Raw genomic sequence first — 7,229 nt, 5'->3', positions numbered from 1 at the left:
ATTCTAGAAATAGTTAATGTGCATAATAAATTCCCCTCCAAAGTGGTAGACCTTGGTGTCCTAAAGTTCCCAAACCTCAAGAGGAGAATTATTAAGAGCCAAAATGCGAGGCAAAAACAGCTAATGCTACATTTAGCTTGTTAAGCTGAAAAGGAAAAGATCCTATACTTGCCATCAGGATGCCGGGGAGTAATGGTAACAGTGTGTATATGAATTAGGTGAGTGGAAATATGTGGGAAGAATGCAGACCCAGCGCCTGCGCATCAGGATGCCGGGAGTAATAATAACAGTGTGTATATGAATTAGGTGAGTGGAAATGTGCAGGAAGAATGCGGACCCAGCGCCTGCGCATCAGGATGTCGGGGAGTAATGGTAACAGTGTGTATATGAATTAGGTGAGTGGAAATGTGCAGGAAGAATGCTGACCCAGCGCCTGCACATCAGGATGCCGGGGAGTAATAATAACAGCGTGTATATGAATTAGGTGAGTGGAAATGTGCAGGAAGAATGCGGACCCAGCGCCTGCACATCAGGATGCCGGGGAGTAATAATAACAGCGTGTATATGAATTAGGTGAGTGGAAATGTGCAGGAAGAATGCGGACCCAGCGCCTGCGCATCAGGATGTCGGGGAGTAATGGTAACAGTGTGTATATGAATTAGGTGAGTGGAAATGTGCAGGAAGAATGCTGACCCAGCGCCTGCACATCAGGATGCCGGGGAGTAATAATAACAGCGTGTATATGAATTAGGTGAGTGGAAATGTGCAGGAAGAATGCGGACCCAGCGCCTGCACATCAGGATGCCGGGGAGTAATGGTAACAGCGTGTATATGAATTAGGTGAGTGGAAATGTGCAGGAAGAATGCGGACCCAGCGCCTGCGCATCAGGATGCCGGGGAGTAATAATAACAGTGTGTATATGAATTAGGTGAGTGGAAATGTGTGGGAAGAATGCGGACCCAGCGCCTGTGCATCAGGATGCCGGGGAGTAATAATAACAGTGTGTACAGTTAGGTCCATATATATTTGGACAGAGACAACATTTTTCTAATTTTGGTTATAGACATCACCACAATGAATTTTAAACAAAACAATTCCGGTGCAGTTGAAGTTCAGACTTTCAGCTTTCATTTGAGGGTATCCACATTAAAATTGAATGAATGGTTTAGGAGTTTCAGCTCCTTAACATGTGCCACCCTGTTTTTAAAGGGACCAAAAGTAATTGGACAGATTCAATAATTTTAAATAAAATGTTCATTTCTAGTACTTGGTTGAAAACCCTTTGTTGGCAATGACTGCCTGAAATCTTGAACTCATGGACATCACCAGACACTGTGTTTCCTCCTTTTTGATGCTCTGCCAGACCTTCACTGCGGTGGTTTTTAGTTGCTGTTTGTTTCTGGGCCTTTCTGTCTGAAGTTTAGTCTTTAACAGGTGAAATGCTGCTCAATTGGGTGGAGATCAAGTGACTGACTTGGCCAATCAAGAATATTGCACTTCTTTGCTTTAATAAACTCCTGGGTTGCTTTGGCTTTATGTTTTGGGTTATTGTCCATCTGTAGTATGAAATGACGACCAATCAGTTTGGCTGCATTTGGCTGGATCTGAGCACACAGTGTGTCTCTGAATACCTCAGAATTCATTCGGCTGCTTCTGTCCTGTGTCACATCATCAATAAACACTAGTGACCCAGTGCCACTGGCAGCCATGCATGCCCGCGCCATCACACTGCCTCCGCCGTGTTTTACAGATGGTGTAACATAGTAACATAGTAACATAGTTAGTAAGGCCGAAAAAAGACATTTGTCCATCCAGTTCAGCCTATATTCCATCATAATAAATCCCCAGATCTACGTCCTTCTACAGAACCTAATAATTGTATGATACAATATTGTTCTGCTCCAGGAAGACATCCAGGCCTCTCTTGAACCCCTCGACTGAGTTCGCCATCACCACCTCCTCAGGCAAGCAATTCCAGATTCTCACTGCCCTAACAGTAAAGAATCCTCTTCTATGTTGGTGGAAAAACCTTCTCTCCTCCAGACGCAAAGAATGCCCCCTTGTGCCCGTCACCTTCCTTGGTATAAACAGATCCTCAGCGAGATATTTGTATTGTCCCCTTATATACTTATACATGGTTATTAGATCGCCCCTCAGTCGTCTTTTTTCTAGACTAAATAATCCTAATTTCGCTAATCTATCTGGGTATTGTAGTTCTCCCATCCCCTTTATTAATTTTGTTGCCCTCCTTTGTACTCTCTCTAGTTCCATTATATCCTTCCTGAGCACCGGTGCCCAAAACTGGACACAGTACTCCATGTGCGGTCTAACTAGGGATTTGTACAGAGGCAGTATAATGCTCTCATCATGTGTATCCAGACCTCTTTTAATGCACCCCATGATCCTGTTTGCCTTGGCAGCTGCTGCCTGGCACTGGCTGCTCCAGGTAAGTTTATCATTAACTAGGATCCCCAAGTCCTTCTCCCTGTCAGATTTACCCAGTGGTTTCCCATTCAGTGTGTAATGGTGATATTGATTCCTTCTTCCCATGTGTATAACCTTACATTTATCATTGTTAAACCTCATCTGCCACCTTTCAGCCCAAGTTTCCAACTTATCCAGATCCATCTGTAGCAGAATACTATCTTCTCTTGTATTAACTGCTTTACATAGTTTTGTATCATCTGCAAATATCGATATTTTACTGTGTAAACCTTTTACCAGATCATTAATGAATATGTTGAAGAGAACAGGTCCCAATACTGACCCCTGCGGTACCCCACTGGTCACAGCGACCCAGTTAGAGACTATACCATTTATAACCACCCTCTGCTTTCTATCACTAAGCCAGTTACTAACCCATTTACACACATTTTCCCCCAGACCAAGCATTCTCATTTTGTGTACCAACCTCTTGTGCGGCACGGTATCAAACGCTTTGGAAAAATCGAGATATACCACGTCCAATGACTCACCGTGGTCCAGCCTATAGCTTACCTCTTCATAAAAACTGATTAGATTGGTTTGACAGGAGCGATTTCTCATAAACCCATGCTGATATGGAGTTAAACAGTTATTCTCATTGAGATAATCCAGAATAACATCCCTCAGAAACCCTTCAAATATTTTACCAACAATAGAGGTTAGACTTACTGGCCTATAATTTCCAGGTTCACTTTTAGAGCCCTTTTTGAATATTGGCACCACATTTGCTATGCGCCAATCCTGCGGAACAGACCCCGTCGCTATAGAGTCCCTAAAAATAAGAAATAATGGTTTATCTATTACATTACTTAGTTCTCTTAGTACTCGTGGGTGTATGCCATCCGGACCCGGAGATTTATCTATTTTGATCTTATTTAGCCGGTTTCGCACCTCTTCTTGGGTTAGATTGGTGACTCTTAATATAGGGTTTTCATTGTTTCTTGGGATTTCACCTAGCATTTCATTTTCCACCGTGAATACCGTGGAGAAGAAGGTGTTTAATATGTTAGCTTTTTCCTCGTCATCTACAACCATTCTTTCCTCACTATTTTTTAAGGGGCCTACATTTTCAGTTTTTATTCTTTTACTATTGATATAGTTGAAGAACAGTTTGGGATTAGTTTTACTCTCCTTAGCAATGTGCTTCTCTGTTTCCTTTTTGGCAGCTTTAATTAGTTTTTTAGATAAAGTATTTTTCTCCCTATAGTTTTTTAGAGCTTCAATGGTGCCATCCTGCTTTAGTAGTGCAAATGCTTTCTTTTTACTGTTAATTGCCTGTCTTACTTCTTTGTTTAGCCACATTGGGTTTTTCCTATTTCTAGTCCTTTTATTCCCACAAGGTATAAACCGCTTACACTGCCTATTTAGGATGTTCTTAAACATTTCCCATTTATTATCTGTATTCTCATTTCTGAGGATATTGTCCCAGTCTACCAGATTAAGGGCATCTCTAAGCTGGTCAAACTTTGCCTTCCTAAAGTTCAGTGTTTTTGTGACTCCCTGACAAGTCCCCCTAGTGAAAGACAGGTGAAACTGCACAATATTGTGGTCGCTATTTCCTAAATGCCCAACCACCTGCAGATTTGTTATTCTGTCAGGTCTATTAGATAGTATTAGGTCTAAAAGTGCTGCTCCTCTGGTTGGATTCTGCACCAATTGTGAAAGATAATTTTTCTTGGTTATTAGCAGAAACCTGTTGCCTTTATGGGTTTCACAGGTTTCTGTTTCCCAGTTAATATCCGGGTAGTTAAAGTCCCCCATAACCAGGACCTCATTATGGGTTGCAGCTTCATCTATCTGCTTTAGAAGTAGACTTTCCATGCTTTCTGTTATATTTGGGGGTTTGCAACAGACCCCAATGAGAATTTTGTTACCATTTTTCCCTCCATGAATTTCAACCCATATGGACTCGACATCCTCATTCCCTTCGCTAATATCCTCCCTTAAAGTGGACTTTAGACAAGACTTTACATAGAGACAAACCCCTCCTCCTCTCCGATTTTTACGATCCTTTCTAAACAGACTGTAACCCTGTAAGTTAACTGCCCAGTCATAGCTTTCATCTAACCATGTCTCGGTTATTCCCACTATGTCAAAGTTACCTGTAGATATTTCTGCTTCTAGTTCTTCCATCTTGTTTGTCAGGCTTCTGGCGTTTGCGAGCATGCAGTTTAGAGGATTTTGTTTTGTTCCAATCTCCTCACTGTGGATTGTTTTAGAAATGTTCTTACCTCCCTTCTGAGTATGTTTTCCTGGGTCGTCTTTGTTCAAGTCTAATGTTTTTCTTCCCGTCCCCTCTTCTTCTAGTTTAACGCCCTCCTGATGAGTGTAGCGAGTCTTCTGGCGAATGTGTGTTTCCCAGGTTTGTTGAGGTGTAGTCCGTCTCTGGCGAGGAGTCCATCATACCAGTAATTCACACCGTGGTCCAGGAATCCAAATCCTTGTTGTCTGCACCATCGTCTTAGCCAGTTGTTTGCATCAAGGATCCTGTTCCATCTCCTGGTGCCATGCCCATCTACTGGAAGGATAGAAGAAAAAACTACCTGTGCATCCAGTTCCTTTACTTTCTTCCCCAACTCTTCAAAGTCCTTGCAGATTGTCGGTAGGTCCTTCCTTGCCGTGTCATTGGTGCCAACATGTATCAGAAGAAATGGGTGGACGTCCTTGGAGCTGAAGAGCTTTGGTATCCTATCGGTCACATCCTTGATCATCGCACCTGGAAGGCAGCATACTTCTCTTGCAGTTATGTCCGGTCTGCAGATGGCTGCTTCTGTGCCTCTCAGTAGTGAGTCTCCCACCACCACCACTCTTCGTTGCTTCTTGGCTGTACTTTTTGCTGTCACTTGTTGCTGTGTGCCCTTTTCTTTTTTGCTTGCTGGTATTGCTTCATTCTTAGGTGTGCCATCTTCATCCTCTACAAAGATTTGATATCGGTTCTTCAGTTGTGTGGTTGGTGATTTCTCCATGGTCTTCTTGCTTCTTTTGGTCACATGCTTCCACTCATCTGCTTTTGGAGGTTCTCTGACACTTTTTTCACCTTCTGTGACCAGTAGAGATGCTTCTGTTCTGTCTAGAAAGTCTTCATTCTCTTTGATGAGTTTCAAAGTTGCTATTCTTTCTTCCAGACCCCACACCTTTTCTTCTAAAAGGGCCACTAGTCTACACTTCTGACAGGTGAAATTGGATTCTTCTTCTGGTCGATCTGTGAACATGTAGCACATGCTGCAGCTCACCATGTAGGTTGTCACATCTGCCATGTTGCTCCTAGATCCTGCTGACTTGCTGTGTGTTTTCCTTCTTGTGTAATCTACTCAGCCAAGCTCTCTTGCAATAATGTCCTACAGGCAAAAATTTGCGCGCCGTAAGGCGCGCGGTTTGGTGATGCTTTGGATCATGAGCTGTACCACGCCTTCGCCATACTTTTCTCTTTCCATCATTCTGGTAGAGGTTGATCTTGGTTTCATCTGTCCAAAGAATGTTCTTCCAGATCTGTGCTGGCTTTTTTAGATGTTTTTTAGCAAAGTCCAGTCTAGCCTTTTTATTCTTGATGCTTATGAGTGGCTGCACCGTGCAGTGAACCCTCTGTAGTTACTTTCATGCAGTCTTCTCTTTATGGTAGATTTGGATATTGATACGCCGACCTCCTGGAGAGTGTTGTTCACTTGGTTGGCTGTTGTGAAGGGGTTTCTCTTCACCATGGAGATTATTCTGCGATCATCCACCACTGTTGTCTTCCGTCGGCGCCCAGGTCTTTTTGCATTGATGAGTTCCCCAGTCCTTTCTTTCTTTCTCAGGATGTATAAAACTGTAGATTTTGCCATTCCTAATATTGTAGCAAATTCTCGGATGGGTTTTTTCTGTTTTCGCAGCTTAAGGATGGCTTGTTTCACCTACATGGAGAGCTCCTTTGACCTCATGTTTACTTCACAGCAAAACCTTCCAAATGCAGCACCACACCTCAAATCAACTCCAGGCCTTTTATCTGCTTAATTGAGAATTACATAACGAAGGGATTGCCCACACCTGTCCATGAAATAGCCTTGGAGTCAATTGTCCAATTACTTTTGGTCCCTTTAAAAACAGGATGGCACATGTTAAGGAGCTGATACACCTAAACCCTTCATCCAATTTTAATGTGGATACCCTCAAATGAAAGCTGAACGTCTGAACTTCAACTGCATCTGAATTGTTTTGTTTAAAATTCATTGTGGTAATGTCTATAGCCAAAATTAGAAAAATGCTGTCTCTGTCCAAATATATATGGACCTAACTGTATATGAATTAAGTGAGTGGAAATGTGTGGGAAGAATACGGACCCAGCGCCTGCGCATCAGGATGCCGGGAGTAATGGTAACAGTGTGTATATGAATTAGGTGAGTGGAAATGTGTGGGATGAATGCGGACCCAGCGCCTGCGCATCAGGATGCCGGGGAGTAATAATAACAGTGTGTATATGAATTAGGTGAGTGGAAATGTGCGGGAAGAATGCAGTCCCAGCGCCTGCGCATCAGGATGCCGGGGAGTAATAATAACAGCGTGTATATGAATTAGGTGAGTGGAAATGTGTGGGAAGAATGCGGACCCAGCGCCTGCGCATCAGGATGCCGGGAGTAATAATAACAGCGTGTATATGAATTAGGTGAGTGGAAATGTGCGGGAAGAATGCGGACCCAGCGCCTGCACATCAGGATGCCGGGGAGTAATAATAACAGTGTGTATATGAATTAGGTGAGTGGAAATGTGC

The sequence above is a fragment of the Ranitomeya imitator genome, chromosome 5 (genome assembly GCF_032444005.1).
Source record: "Ranitomeya imitator isolate aRanImi1 chromosome 5, aRanImi1.pri, whole genome shotgun sequence".
NCBI lineage: Eukaryota > Metazoa > Chordata > Amphibia > Anura > Dendrobatidae > Ranitomeya > Ranitomeya imitator.
The sequence above is the reverse complement of the archived record's forward strand: the minus strand, read 5'-3'. Positions refer to the sequence as shown.